The sequence below is a fragment of the Triturus cristatus genome, chromosome 4_1 (assembly GCF_964204655.1).
Source record: "Triturus cristatus chromosome 4_1, aTriCri1.1, whole genome shotgun sequence".
Classification (NCBI taxonomy): Eukaryota; Metazoa; Chordata; class Amphibia; order Caudata; family Salamandridae; genus Triturus; species Triturus cristatus.
The window spans coordinates 1,360,622,572-1,360,637,597 of record NC_140585.1 but is presented as its reverse complement, the minus strand read 5'-3'; positions in this window follow the sequence as shown (position 1 = coordinate 1,360,637,597).

Sequence of the window (15,026 nt, the reverse complement as noted above, 5' to 3'; positions counted from 1 at the left end):
AGGCCATAGTACGAGTCTAAGACCTTAACTATTAGGCCAGAGTAAGAGTAAAGACCTTAGCTGTTAGGCCAGAGTAAGAGTTAAGACCTTAACGATTAGGCCAGAGTTTGAGTCTAAGACCTTAGCTATTAGGCCAGAAGAAGAGTTAAGACCTTAGCTTTTGGGCCAGAGTAAGAGTTAAGACCTTAACCTATAGGCCATAGTACGAGTCTAAGACCTTAGCTATTAGGGCAGAGTAAGAGCTAAGACCTTAGCTATTAGGCCAGAGTAAGAGTTAAGACCTTAACCAGTAGGCCAGAGTAAGAGTTAAGACCTTAACCAGTAGGCCAGAGTAAGAGATAAGACCTTAGCTATTAGGCCAGAGTAAGAGTTAAGTCCTTAACCAGTAGGCCAGAGTAAGAGTTAAGACCTTAGCTATTAGGCCAGAGTAAGAGTTTAAGACCTTAGCTATTAGGCCAGAGTACGAGTTTAAGACCTTAGCTATTAGGCCAGAGTAAGAGATAAGACCTTAACCATTAGGCCAGAGTACGAGTCTAAGACCTTAGCTACTAGGCCAGAGTAACAGTTAAGACCTTAACCAGTAGGCCAGAGTAAGAGTTAAGACCTTAAACATTAGGCCATAGTACGAGTCTAAGACCTTAACCAGTAGGCCAGAGTAAGAGTTAAGACCTTAGCTATTAGGCCAGAGTAAGAGTTAAGACCCTAGCTATTAGGCCAGAGTAAGAGTTAAGACCTTAACCAGTAGGCCAGAGTAAGAGGTAAGACCTTAACCTGTAGGCCAGAGTAAGAGTTAAGACCTTAACCTGTAGGCCAGAGTACAGGTCTAAGACCTTAGCTATTAGGCCAGAGTAAGAGTTAAGACCTTAGCTCTTAGGCCAGAGTAAGAGTTAAGACCTTAACCATTAGGCCAGAGTACGACTCTAAGACCTTAGCTATTCGGCCAGAGTACGAGTCTAAGACCTTAGCTATTATTATTATTATTATTATTATTATTAGGCCAGAGTAAGAGCTAAGATCTTAACCAGTAGGCCAGAGTACGTGTCTAAGACCTTAGCTATTAGGCCAGAGTAAGAGTTAAGACCTTAACCAGTAGGCCAGAGTATGAGTCTAAGACCTTAGCTATTAGGCCAAAGTAAGAGTTAGGACCTTAGCTATTAGGCCAGAGTAAGAGTTAAGACCTTAACCAGTAGGCCAGAGTACGAGTCTAAGACCTTAGCTATTAGGCCAGAGTAAGAGTTAAGACCTTAGCTATAAGGCCAGAGTAAGAATAAAGACCTTAACCATTAGGCCAGAGTACGAGTCCAAGACCTTAGCTATTAGGCCAGAGTAAGAGTTAAGACCTTAACCATTAGGCCAGAGTAAGAGTTAAGACCTTAGCTATTAGGCCAGAGTAAAAGTTAAGACCTTAACCAGTAGGCCAGAGTACAAGTCTAAGACCTTAGCTATTAGGCCAGAGTAAGAGTTAAGACCTTAACCACTAGGCCAGAGTAAGAGTTAAGACCTTAACCATTAGTCCAGAGTACGAGTCTAAGACCTTAGCTATTAGGCCAGAGTAAGAGTTAAGACCTTAGCTTTTAGGCCAGAGTAAGAGTTAAGACCTTAACCTATAGGCCATAGTACGAGTCTAAGACCTTAGCTATTAGGCCAGAGTAAGAGTTAAGACCTTAGCTATTAGGCCAGAGTAAGAGTTACGACCTTAACCATTAGGCCAGAGTATGAGTCTAAGACCTTAGCTATTAGGCCAGAGTAAGAGTTAAGACCTTAGCTATTAGGCCAGAGTAAGAGTTAAGACCTTAACCAGTAGGCCAGAGTAAGAGTTAAGACCTTAACCATTAGGGGAGAGTACGAGTCTAAGACCTTAGCTATTAGGCCAGAGTAAGAGTTAAGACCTTAACCAGTCGGCCAGAGTAAGAGTTAAGACCTTAACCAGTCGGCCAGAGTAAGAGTTAAGACCTTAACCATTAGGCTAGAGTAAGAGTTAAGACCTTAACCAGTAGGCCAGAGTAGGAGTTAAGACCTTAACCAGTAGGCCAGAGTACGAGTCTAAGACCTTAGCTATTAGGCCAGAGTAAGAGTTAAGACCTTAGCTATAAGACCAGAGTAAGAATAAAGACCTTAACCATTAGGCCAGAGTACGAGTCTAAGACCTTAGCTATTAAGCCAGAGTAAGAGTTAAGACCTTAACCAGTAGGCCAGAGTACGAGTCTAAGACCTTAGCTATTAGGCCAGAGTAAGAGTTAAGACCTTAACCATTAGGCCAGAGTAAGAGTTAAGACCTTAACCAGTAGGCCAGAGTAAGAGTTAAGACCTTAACCATTAGGCCAGAGTACAGGTCTAAGACCTTAGCTATTAGGCCAGAGTAAGAGTTAAGACCTTAACCAGTAGGCCAGATTAAGAGTTAAGGCCTTAATCTGTAGGCCAGAGTATAGGTCTAAGACCTTAGCTATTAGGCCAGAGTAAGAGTTAAGACCTTAGCTGTTAGGCCAGAGTAAGAGTTAAGACCTTAACCAGTAGGCCAGAATAAAAGTTAAGACATTAACCATTAGGCCAGAGTACGAGTCTAAGACCTTAGCTATTAGGCCAGAGTAAGAGTTAAGACCTTATCTTTTAGGCCAGAGTAAGAGTTAAGACCTTAACCTATAGGCCATAGTACGAGTCGAAGACCTTAGCTATTAGGCCAGAGTAAGAGTTAAGACCTTAGCTATTAGGCCAGAGTAAGAGTTAGGACCTTAACCAGTAGGCCAGAGTAAGAGTTAAGACCTTAACCATTAGGCCAGAGTACGAGTCTAAGACCTAAGCTATTAGGCCAGAGTAAGAGTTAAGACCTTAACCAGTAGGCCAGAGTAAGAGTTAAGACCTTAACCATTAGGACAGAGTACGAGTCTAAGACCTTAGCTATTAGGCCAGAGTAAGAGTTAAGACCTTAACCAGTAGGCCAGAGAAAGAGTTAAGACCTTAACCAGTAGGCCAGAGGACGAGTCTAAGACCTTAGCTATTAGGCCAGAGTAAGAGTTAAGACCTTAACCATTAGGGGAGAGTACGAGTCTAAGACCTTAGCTATTAGGACAGAGTAAGAGTTAAGACCTTAACCAGTAGGCCAGAGTAAGAGTTAAGACCTTAACCATTAGGCCATAGTACGAGTCTAAGACCTTAACCAGTAGGCCACCGTAAGAGTTAAGACCTTAACCTGTAGGCCATAGTACGAGTCTAAGACCTTAACCTGTAGGCCAGAGTACGAGTTAAGACCTTAACCTGTAGGACATAGTACGAGTCTAAGACCTTAGCTATTAGGCCATAGTACGAGTCTAAGACCTTAACCAGTAGGCCACCGTAAGAGTTAAGACCTTAACCTGTAGGCCATAGTACGAGTCTAAGACCTTAACCTGTAGGCCAGAGTAAGAGTTAAGACCTTAACCTGTAGGCCATAGTACGAGTCTAAGAACTTAACTATTAGGCCAGAGTAAGAGTAAAGACCTTAGCTGTTAGGCCAGAGTAAGAGTTAAGACCTTAACCAGTAGGCCAGAGTAAGAGTTAAGACCTTAACCAGTAGGCCAGAGTGAGAGTTAAGACCTTAACCTGTAGGCCAGAGTACGAGTCTAAGACCTTAGCTATTAGGCCAGAGTAAGAGTTAAGACCTTAACCTGTAGGCCAGAGTACAAGTCTAAGACCTTAGCTATTAGGTTAGAGTAAGAGTTAAGACCTTAACCAGTAGGCCAGAGTACGAGTCTAAGACCTTAGATATTAGGCCACAGTAAGAGTTAAGACCTTAACCTGTAGGCCAGAGTACAAGTCTAAGACCTTAGCTATTAGGCTAGAGTAAGAGTTAAGACCTTAACCAGTAGGCCAGAGTAAGAGTTAAGACCTTAACCATTAGGTCAGAGTATGAGTCTAAGACCTTAGCTATTAGGCCAGAGTAAGAGTTAAGACCTTAACCAGTAGGCCAGAGTAAGAGTTAAGACCTTAGCTATTAGGCCAGAGTAAGAGTTAAGACCTTAACCACTAGGCCAGAGTAAGAGTTAAGACCTTAACCATTAGTCCAGAGTACGAGTCTAAGACCTTAGCTATTAGGCCAGAGTAAGAGTTAAGACCTTAGCTTTTAGGCCAGAGTAAGAGTTAAGACCTTAACCTATAGGCCATAGTACGAGTCTAAGACCTTAGCTATTAGGCCAGAGTAAGAGTTAAGACCTTAGCTATTAGGCCAGAGTAAGAGTTACGACCTTAACCATTAGGCCAGAGTATGAGTCTAAGACCTTAGCTATTAGGCCAGAGTAAGAGTTAAGACCTTAGCTATTAGGCCAGAGTAAGAGTTAAGACCTTAACCAGTAGGCCAGAGTAAGAGTTAAGACCTTAACCATTAGGGGAGAGTACGAGTCTAAGACCTTAGCTATTAGGCCAGAGTAAGAGTTAAGACCTTAACCAGTCGGCCAGAGTAAGAGTTAAGACCTTAACCAGTCGGCCAGAGTAAGAGTTAAGACCTTAACCATTAGGCTAGAGTAAGAGTTAAGACCTTAACCAGTAGGCCAGAGTAGGAGTTAAGACCTTAACCAGTAGGCCAGAGTACGAGTCTAAGACCTTAGCTATTAGGCCAGAGTAAGAGTTAAGACCTTAGCTATAAGACCAGAGTAAGAATAAAGACCTTAACCATTAGGCCAGAGTACGAGTCTAAGACCTTAGCTATTAAGCCAGAGTAAGAGTTAAGACCTTAACCAGTAGGCCAGAGTACGAGTCTAAGACCTTAGCTATTAGGCCAGAGTAAGAGTTAAGACCTTAACCATTAGGCCAGAGTAAGAGTTAAGACCTTAACCAGTAGGCCAGAGTAAGAGTTAAGACCTTAACCATTAGGCCAGAGTACAGGTCTAAGACCTTAGCTATTAGGCCAGAGTAAGAGTTAAGACCTTAACCAGTAGGCCAGATTAAGAGTTAAGGCCTTAATCTGTAGGCCAGAGTATAGGTCTAAGACCTTAGCTATTAGGCCAGAGTAAGAGTTAAGACCTTAGCTGTTAGGCCAGAGTAAGAGTTAAGACCTTAACCAGTAGGCCAGAATAAAAGTTAAGACATTAACCATTAGGCCAGAGTACGAGTCTAAGACCTTAGCTATTAGGCCAGAGTAAGAGTTAAGACCTTATCTTTTAGGCCAGAGTAAGAGTTAAGACCTTAACCTATAGGCCATAGTACGAGTCGAAGACCTTAGCTATTAGGCCAGAGTAAGAGTTAAGACCTTAGCTATTAGGCCAGAGTAAGAGTTAGGACCTTAACCAGTAGGCCAGAGTAAGAGTTAAGACCTTAACCATTAGGCCAGAGTACGAGTCTAAGACCTAAGCTATTAGGCCAGAGTAAGAGTTAAGACCTTAACCAGTAGGCCAGAGTAAGAGTTAAGACCTTAACCATTAGGACAGAGTACGAGTCTAAGACCTTAGCTATTAGGCCAGAGTAAGAGTTAAGACCTTAACCAGTAGGCCAGAGAAAGAGTTAAGACCTTAACCAGTAGGCCAGAGGACGAGTCTAAGACCTTAGCTATTAGGCCAGAGTAAGAGTTAAGACCTTAACCATTAGGGGAGAGTACGAGTCTAAGACCTTAGCTATTAGGACAGAGTAAGAGTTAAGACCTTAACCAGTAGGCCAGAGTAAGAGTTAAGACCTTAACCATTAGGCCATAGTACGAGTCTAAGACCTTAACCAGTAGGCCACCATAAGAGTTAAGACCTTAACCTGTAGGCCATAGTACGAGTCTAAGACCTTAACCTGTAGGCCAGAGTACGAGTTAAGACCTTAACCTGTAGGACATAGTACGAGTCTAAGACCTTAGCTATTAGGCCATAGTACGAGTCTAAGACCTTAACCAGTAGGCCACCGTAAGAGTTAAGACCTTAACCTGTAGGCCATAGTACGAGTCTAAGACCTTAACCTGTAGGCCAGAGTAAGAGTTAAGACCTTAACCTGTAGGCCATAGTACGAGTCTAAGAACTTAACTATTAGGCCAGAGTAAGAGTAAAGACCTTAGCTGTTAGGCCAGAGTAAGAGTTAAGACCTTAACCAGTAGGCCAGAGTAAGAGTTAAGACCTTAACCAGTAGGCCAGAGTGAGAGTTAAGACCTTAACCTGTAGGCCAGAGTACGAGTCTAAGACCTTAGCTATTAGGCCAGAGTAAGAGTTAAGACCTTAACCTGTAGGCCACAGTACAAGTCTAAGACCTTAGCTATTAGGTTAGAGTAAGAGTTAAGACCTTAACCAGTAGGCCAGAGTACGAGTCTAAGACCTTAGATATTAGGCCACAGTAAGAGTTAAGACCTTAACCTGTAGGCCAGAGTACAAGTCTAAGACCTTAGCTATTAGGCTAGAGTAAGAGTTAAGACCTTAACCAGTAGGCCAGAGTAAGAGTTAAGACCTTAACCATTAGGTCAGAGTATGAGTCTAAGACCTTAGCTATTAGGCCAGAGTAAGAGTTAAGACCTTAACCAGTAGGCCAGAGTAAGAGTTAAGACCTTAACCATTAGGCCAGAGTACAGGTCTAAGACCTTAGCTATTAGGCCAGAGTAAGAGTTAAGACCTTAACCAGTAGGCCAGAGTAAGAGGTAAGACCTTAACCTGTAGGCCAGAGTAAGAGTTAAGACCTTAACCTGTAGGCCAGAGTACAGGTCTAAGACCTTAGCTATTAGGCCAGAGTAAGAGTTAAGACCTTAGCTATTAGGCCAGAGTAAGAGTTAAGACCTTAACCATTAGGCCAGAGTACGACTCTAAGACCTTAGCTATTCGGCCAGAGTACGAGTCTAAGACCTTAGCTATTAGGCCAGAGTAAGAGTTAAGATCTTAACCAGTAGGCCAGAGTACGTGTCTAAGACCTTAGCTATTAGGCCAGAGTAAGAGTTAAGACCTTAACCAGTAGGCCAGAGTATGAGTCTAAGACCTTAGCTATTAGGCCAAAGTAAGAGTTAGGACCTTAGCTATTAGGCCAGAGTAAGAGTTAAGACCTTAACCAGTAGGCCAGAGTACGAGTCTAAGACCTTAGCTATTAGGCCAGAGTAAGAGTTAAGACCTTAGCTATAAGGCCAGAGTAAGAATAAAGACCTTAACCATTAGGCCAGAGTACGAGTCCAAGACCTTAGCTATTAGGCCAGAGTAAGAGTTAAGACCTTAACCATTAGGCCAGAGTAAGAGTTAAGACCTTAGCTATTAGGCCAGAGTAAAAGTTAAGACCTTAACCAGTAGGCCAGAGTACAAGTCTAAGACCTTAGCTATTAGGCCAGAGTAAGAGTTAAGACCTTAACCACTAGGCCAGAGTAAGAGTTAAGACCTTAACCATTAGTCCAGAGTACGAGTCTAAGACCTTAGCTATTAGGCCAGAGTAAGAGTTAAGACCTTAGCTTTTAGGCCAGAGTAAGAGTTAAGACCTTAACCTGTAGGCCATAGTACGAGTCTAAGAACTTAACTATTAGGCCAGAGTAAGAGTAAAGACCTTAGCTGTTAGGCCAGAGTAAGAGTTAAGACCTTAACCATTAGGCCAGAGTATGAGTCTAAGACCTTAGCTATTAGGCCAGAGTAAAAGTTAAGACCTTAGCTATTAGGCCAGAGTAAGAGTTAAGACCTTAACCAGTAGGCCAGAGTAAGAGTTAAGACCTTAACCAGTAGGCCAGAGTACGAGTTAAGACCTTAACCTGTAGGACATAGTACGAGTCTAAGACCTTAGCTATTAGGCCATAGTACGAGTCTAAGAGCTTAACTATTAGGCCAGAGTAAGAGTTAAGACGTTAGCTATTAGGCCACAGTAAGAGTTAAGACCTTAACCAGTAGGCCAGAGTAAGAGTTAAGACCTTAACCTGTAGGCCATAGTATGAGTCTAAGACCTTAACTATTAGGCCAGAGTAAGAGTAAAGACCTTAGCTGTTAGGCCAGAGTAAGAGTTAAGACCTTAACGATTAGGCCAGAGTTTGAGTCTAAGACCTTAGCTATTAGGCCAGAAGAAGAGTTAAGACCTTAGCTTTTGGGCCAGAGTAAGAGTTAAGACCTTAACCTATAGGCCATAGTACGAGTCTAAGACCTTAGCTATTAGGGCAGAGTAAGAGCTAAGACCTTAGCTATTAGGCCAGAGTAAGAGTTAAGACCTTAACCAGTAGGCCAGAGTAAGAGTTAAGACCTTAACCAGTAGGCCAGAGTAAGAGATAAGACCTTAGCTATTAGGCCAGAGTAAGAGTTAAGTCCTTAACCAGTAGGCCAGAGTAAGAGTTAAGACCTTAGCTATTAGGCCAGAGTAAGAGTTTAAGACCTTAGCTATTAGGCCAGAGTACGAGTTTAAGACCTTAGCTATTAGGCCAGAGTAAGAGATAAGACCTTAACCATTAGGCCAGAGTACGAGTCTAAGACCTTAGCTACTAGGCCAGAGTAACAGTTAAGACCTTAACCAGTAGGCCAGAGTAAGAGTTAAGACCTTAAACATTAGGCCATAGTACGAGTCTAAGACCTTAACCAGTAGGCCAGAGTAAGAGTTAAGACCTTAGCTATTAGGCCAGAGTAAGAGTTAAGACCCTAGCTATTAGGCCAGAGTAAGAGTTAAGACCTTAACCAGTAGGCCAGAGTAAGAGGTAAGACCTTAACCTGTAGGCCAGAGTAAGAGTTAAGACCTTAACCTGTAGACCAGAGTACAGGTCTAAGACCTTAGCTATTAGGCCAGAGTAAGAGTTAAGACCTTAGCTCTTAGGCCAGAGTAAGAGTTAAGACCTTAACCATTAGGCCAGAGTACGACTCTAAGACCTTAGCTATTCGGCCAGAGTACGAGTCTAAGACCTTAGCTATTAGGCCAGAGTAAGAGTTAAGATCTTAACCAGTAGGCCAGAGTACGTGTCTAAGACCTTAGCTATTAGGCCAGAGTAAGAGTTAAGACCTTAACCAGTAGGCCAGAGTATGAGTCTAAGACCTTAGCTATTAGGCCAAAGTAAGAGTTAGGACCTTAGCTATTAGGCCAGAGTAAGAGTTAAGACCTTAACCAGTAGGCCAGAGTACGAGTCTAAGACCTTAGCTATTAGGCCAGAGTAAGAGTTAAGACCTTAGCTATAAGGCCAGAGTAAGAATAAAGACCTTAACCATTAGGCCAGAGTACGAGTCCAAGACCTTAGCTATTAGGCCAGAGTATGAGTTAAGACCTTAACCATTAGGCCAGAGTAAGAGTTAAGACCTTAGCTATTAGGCCAGAGTAAAAGTTAAGACCTTAACCAGTAGGCCAGAGTACAAGTCTAAGACCTTAGCTATTAGGCCAGAGTAAGAGTTAAGACCTTAACCACTAGGCCAGAGTAAGAGTTAAGACCTTAACCATTAGTCCAGAGTACGAGTCTAAGACCTTAGCTATTAGGCCAGAGTAAGAGTTAAGACCTTAGCTTTTAGGCCAGAGTAAGAGTTAAGACCTTAACCTATAGGCCATAGTACGAGTCTAAGACCTTAGCTATTAGGCCAGAGTAAGAGTTAAGACCTTAGCTATTAGGCCAGAGTAAGAGTTACGACCTTAACCATTAGGCCAGAGTATGAGTCTAAGACCTTAGCTATTAGGCCAGAGTAAGAGTTAAGACCTTAGCTATTAGGCCAGAGTAAGAGTTAAGACCTTAACCAGTAGGCCAGAGTAAGAGTTAAGACCTTAACCATTAGGGGAGAGTACGAGTCTAAGACCTTAGCTATTAGGCCAGAGTAAGAGTTAAGACCTTAACCAGTCGGCCAGAGTAAGAGTTAAGACCTTAACCAGTCGGCCAGAGTAAGAGCTAAGACCTTAACCATTAGGCTAGAGTAAGAGTTAAGACCTTAACCAGTAGGCCAGAGTAGGAGTTAAGACCTTAACCAGTAGGCCAGAGTACGAGTCTAAGACCTTAGCTATTAGGCCAGAGTAAGAGTTAAGACCTTAGCTATAAGACCAGAGTAAGAATAAAGACCTTAACCATTAGGCCAGAGTACGAGTCTAAGACCTTAGCTATTAAGCCAGAGTAAGAGTTAAGACCTTAACCAGTAGGCAAGAGTAAGAGATAAGACCTTAACCAGTAGGCCAGAGTACGAGTCTAAGACCTTAGCTATTAGGCCAGAGTAAGAGTTAAGACCTTAACCATTAGGCCAGAGTAAGAGTTAAGACCTTAACCAGTAGGCCAGAGTAAGAGTTAAGACCTTAACCATTAGGCCAGAGTACAGGTCTAAGACCTTAGCTATTAGGCCAGAGTAAGAGTTAAGACCTTAACCAGTAGGCCAGATTAAGAGTTAAGGCCTTAATCTGTAGGCCAGAGTATAGGTCTAAGACCTTAGCTATTAGGCCAGAGTAAGAGTTAAGACCTTAGCTGTTAGGCCAGAGTAAGAGTTAAGACCTTAACCAGTAGGCCAGAATAAAAGTTAAGACATTAACCATTAGGCCAGAGTACGAGTCTAAGACCTTAGCTATTAGGCCAGAGTAAGAGTTAAGACCTTATCTTTTAGGCCAGAGTAAGAGTTAAGACCTTAACCTATAGGCCATAGTACGAGTCGAAGACCTTAGCTATTAGGCCAGAGTAAGAGTTAAGACCTTAGCTATTAGGCCAGAGTAAGAGTTAGGACCTTAACCAGTAGGCCAGAGTAAGAGTTAAGACCTTAACCATTAGGCCAGAGTACGAGTCTAAGACCTAAGCTATTAGGCCAGAGTAAGAGTTAAGACCTTAACCAGTAGGCCAGAGTAAGAGTTAAGACCTTAACCATTAGGACAGAGTACGAGTCTAAGACCTTAGCTATTAGGCCAGAGTAAGAGTTAAGACCTTAACCAGTAGGCCAGAGAAAGAGTTAAGACCTTAACCAGTAGGCCAGAGGACGAGTCTAAGACCTTAGCTATTAGGCCAGAGTAAGAGTTAAGACCTTAACCATTAGGGGAGAGTACGAGTCTAAGACCTTAGCTATTAGGACAGAGTAAGAGTTAAGACCTTAACCAGTAGGCCAGAGTAAGAGTTAAGACCTTAACCATTAGGCCATAGTACGAGTCTAAGACCTTAACCAGTAGGCCACCGTAAGAGTTAAGACCTTAACCTGTAGGCCATAGTACGAGTCTAAGACCTTAACCTGTAGGCCAGAGTACGAGTTAAGACCTTAACCTGTAGGACATAGTACGAGTCTAAGACCTTAGCTATTAGGCCATAGTACGAGTCTAAGACCTTAACCAGTAGGCCACCGTAAGAGTTAAGACCTTAACCTGTAGGCCATAGTACGAGTCTAAGACCTTAACCTGTAGGCCAGAGTAAGAGTTAAGACCTTAACCTGTAGGCCATAGTACGAGTCTAAGAACTTAACTATTAGGCCAGAGTAAGAGTAAAGACCTTAGCTGTTAGGCCAGAGTAAGAGTTAAGACCTTAACCAGTAGGCCAGAGTAAGAGTTAAGACCTTAACCAGTAGGCCAGAGTGAGAGTTAAGACCTTAACCTGTAGGCCAGAGTACGAGTCTAAGACCTTAGCTATTAGGCCAGAGTAAGAGTTAAGACCTTAACCTGTAGGCCAGAGTACAAGTCTAAGACCTTAGCTATTAGGTTAGAGTAAGAGTTAAGACCTTAACCAGTAGGCCAGAGTACGAGTCTAAGACCTTAGATATTAGGCCACAGTAAGAGTTAAGACCTTAACCTGTAGGCCAGAGTACAAGTCTAAGACCTTAGCTATTAGGCTAGAGTAAGAGTTAAGACCTTAACCAGTAGGCCAGAGTAAGAGTTAAGACCTTAACCATTAGGTCAGAGTATGAGTCTAAGACCTTAGCTATTAGGCCAGAGTAAGAGTTAAGACCTTAACCAGTAGGGCAGAGTAAGAGTTAAGACCTTAACCATTAGGCCAGAGTACAGGTCTAAGACCTTAGCTATTAGGCCAGAGTAAGAGTTAAGACCTTAACCAGTAGGCCAGAGTAAGAGGTAAGACCTTAACCTGTAGGCCTGAGTAAGAGTTAAGACCTTAACCTGTAGGCCAGAGTACAGGTCTAAGACCTTAGCTATTAGGCCAGAGTAAGAGTTAAGACCTTAGCTATTAGGCCAGAGTAAGAGTTAAGACCTTAACCATTAGGCCAGAGTACGACTCTAAGACCTTAGCTATTCGGCCAGAGTACGAGTCTAAGACCTTAGCTATTAGGCCAGAGTAAGAGTTAAGATCTTAACCAGTAGGCCAGAGTACGTGTCTAAGACCTTAGCTATTAGGCCAGAGTAAGAGTTAAGACCTTAACCAGTAGACCAGAGTATGAGTCTAAGACCTTAGCTATTAGGCCAAAGTAAGAGTTAGGACCTTAGCTATTAGGCCAGAGTAAGAGTTAAGACCTTAACCAGTAGGCCAGAGTACGAGTCTAAGACCTTAGCTATTAGGCCAGAGTAAGAGTTAAGACCTTAGCTATAAGGCCAGAGTAAGAATAAAGACCTTAACCATTAGGCCAGAGTACGAGTCCAAGACCTTAGCTATTAGGCCAGAGTAAGAGTTAAGACCTTAACCATTAGGCCAGAGTAAGAGTTAAGACCTTAGCTATTAGGCCAGAGTAAAAGTTAAGACCTTAACCAGTAGGCCAGAGTACAAGTCTAAGACCTTAGCTATTAGGCCAGAGTAAGAGTTAAGACCTTAACCACTAGGCCAGAGTAAGAGTTAAGACCTTAACCATTAGTCCAGAGTACGAGTCTAAGACCTTAGCTATTAGGCCAGAGTAAGAGTTAAGACCTTAGCTTTTAGGCCAGAGTAAGAGTTAAGACCTTAACCTGTAGGCCATAGTACGAGTCTAAGAACTTAACTATTAGGCCAGAGTAAGAGTAAAGACCTTAGCTGTTAGGCCAGAGTAAGAGTTAAGACCTTAACCATTAGGCCAGAGTATGAGTCTAAGACCTTAGCTATTAGACCAGAGTAAAAGTTAAGACCTTAGCTATTAGGCCAGAGTAAGAGTTAAGACCTTAACCAGTAGGCCAGAGTAAGAGTTAAGACCTTAACCAGTAGGCCAGAGTGAGAGTTAAGACCTTAACCTGTAGGCCAGAGTACGAGTCTAAGACCTTAGCTATTAAGCCAGAGTAAGAGTTAAGACCTTAACCAGTAGGCAAGAGTAAGAGATAAGACCTTAACCAGTAGGCCAGAGTACGAGTCTAAGACCTTAGCTATTAGGCCAGAGTAAGAGTTAAGACCTTAACCTGTAGGCCAGAGTACAAGTCTAAGACATTAGCTATTAGGTTAGAGTAAGAGTTAAGACCTTAACCAGTAGGCCAGAGTACGAGTCTAAGACCTTAGATATTAGGCCACAGTAAGAGTTAAGACCGTAACCTGTAGGCCATAGTACAAGTCTAAGACCTTAGCTATTAGGCTAGAGTAAGAGTTAAGACCTTAACCAGTAGGCCAGAGTAAGAGGTAAGACCTTAACCTGTAGGCCAGAGTAAGAGTTAAGACCTTAACCTGTAGGCCAGAGTACAGGTCTAAGACCTTAGCTATTAGGCCAGAGTAAGAGTTAAGACCTTAGCTATTAGGCCAGAGTAAGAGTTAAGACCTTAACCATTAGGCCAGAGTACGACTCTAAGACCTTAGCTATTCGGCCAGAGTACGAGTCTAAGACCTTAGCTATTAGGCCAGAGTAAGAGTTAAGATCTTAACCAGTAGGCCAGAGTACGTGTCTAAGACCTTAGCTATTAGGCCAGAGTAAGAGTTAAGACCTTAACCAGTAGGCCAGAGTATGAGTCTAAGACCTTAGCTATTAGGCCAAAGTAAGAGTTAGGACCTTAGCTATTAGGCCAGAGTAAGAGTTAAGACCTTAGCTATAAGGCCAGAGTAAGAGTTAAGACCTTAACCATTAGGCCAGAGTAAGAGTTAAGACCTTAGCTATTAGGCCAGAGTAAAAGTTAAGACCTTAACCAGTAGGCCAGAGTACAAGTCTAAGACCTTAGCTATTAGGCCAGAGTAAGAGTTAAGACCTTAACCACTAGGCCAGAGTAAGAGTTAAGACCTTAACCATTAGTCCAGAGTACGAGTCTAAGACCTTAGCTATTAGGCCAGAGTAAGAGTTAAGACCTTAGCTTTTAGGCCAGAGTAAGAGTTAAGACCTTAACCTATAGGCCATATTACGAGTCTAAGACCTTAGCTATTAGGCCAGAGTAAGAGTTAAGACCTTAGCTATTAGGCCAGAGTAAGAGTTACGACCTTAACCATTAGGCCAGAGTATGAGTCTAAGACCTTAGCTATTAGGCCAGAGTAAGAGTTAAGACCTTAGCTATTAGGCCAGAGTAAGAGTTAAGACCTTAACCAGTAGGCCAGAGTAAGAGTTAAGACCTTAACCATTAGGGGAGAGTACGAGTCTAAGACCTTAGCTATTAGGCCAGAGTAAGAGTTAAGACCTTAACCAGTCGGCCAGAGTAAGAGTTAAGACCTTAACCAGTCGGCCAGAGTAAGAGTTAAGACCTTAACTCCTACTCTGGCCTACTGGTTAAGGTCTTAACTCTTACTCTAGCCTAATGGTTAAGACCTTAACCAGTAGGCCAGAGTACGAGTCTAAGACCTTAGCTATTAGGCCAGAGTAAGAGTTAAGACCTTAGCTATAAGACCAGAGTAAGAATAAAGACCTTAACCATTAGGCCAGAGTACGAGTCTAAGACCTTAGCTATTAAGCCAGAGTAAGAGTTAAGACCTTAACCAGTAGGCAAGAGTAAGAGATAAGACCTTAACCAGTAGGCCAGAGTACGAGTCTAAGACCTTAGCTATTAGGCCAGAGTAAGAGTTAAGACCTTAACCATTAGGCCAGAGTAAGAGTTAAGACCTTAACCAGTAGGCCAGAGTAAGAGTTAAGACCTTAACCATTAGGCCAGAGTACAGGTCTAAGACCTTAGCTATTAGGCCAGAGTAAGAGTTAAGACCTTAACCAGTAGGCCAGATTAAGAGTTAAGACCTTAATCTGTAGGCCAGAGTATAGGTCTAAGACCTTAGCTATTAGGCCAGAGTAAGAGTTAAGACCTTAGCTATTAGGCCAGAGTAAGATTTAAGACCTTAACCATTAGGCCAGAGTACGACTCTAAGACCTTAGCTATTAGGCCATAGTACGAGTCTAAGAGCCTAACTA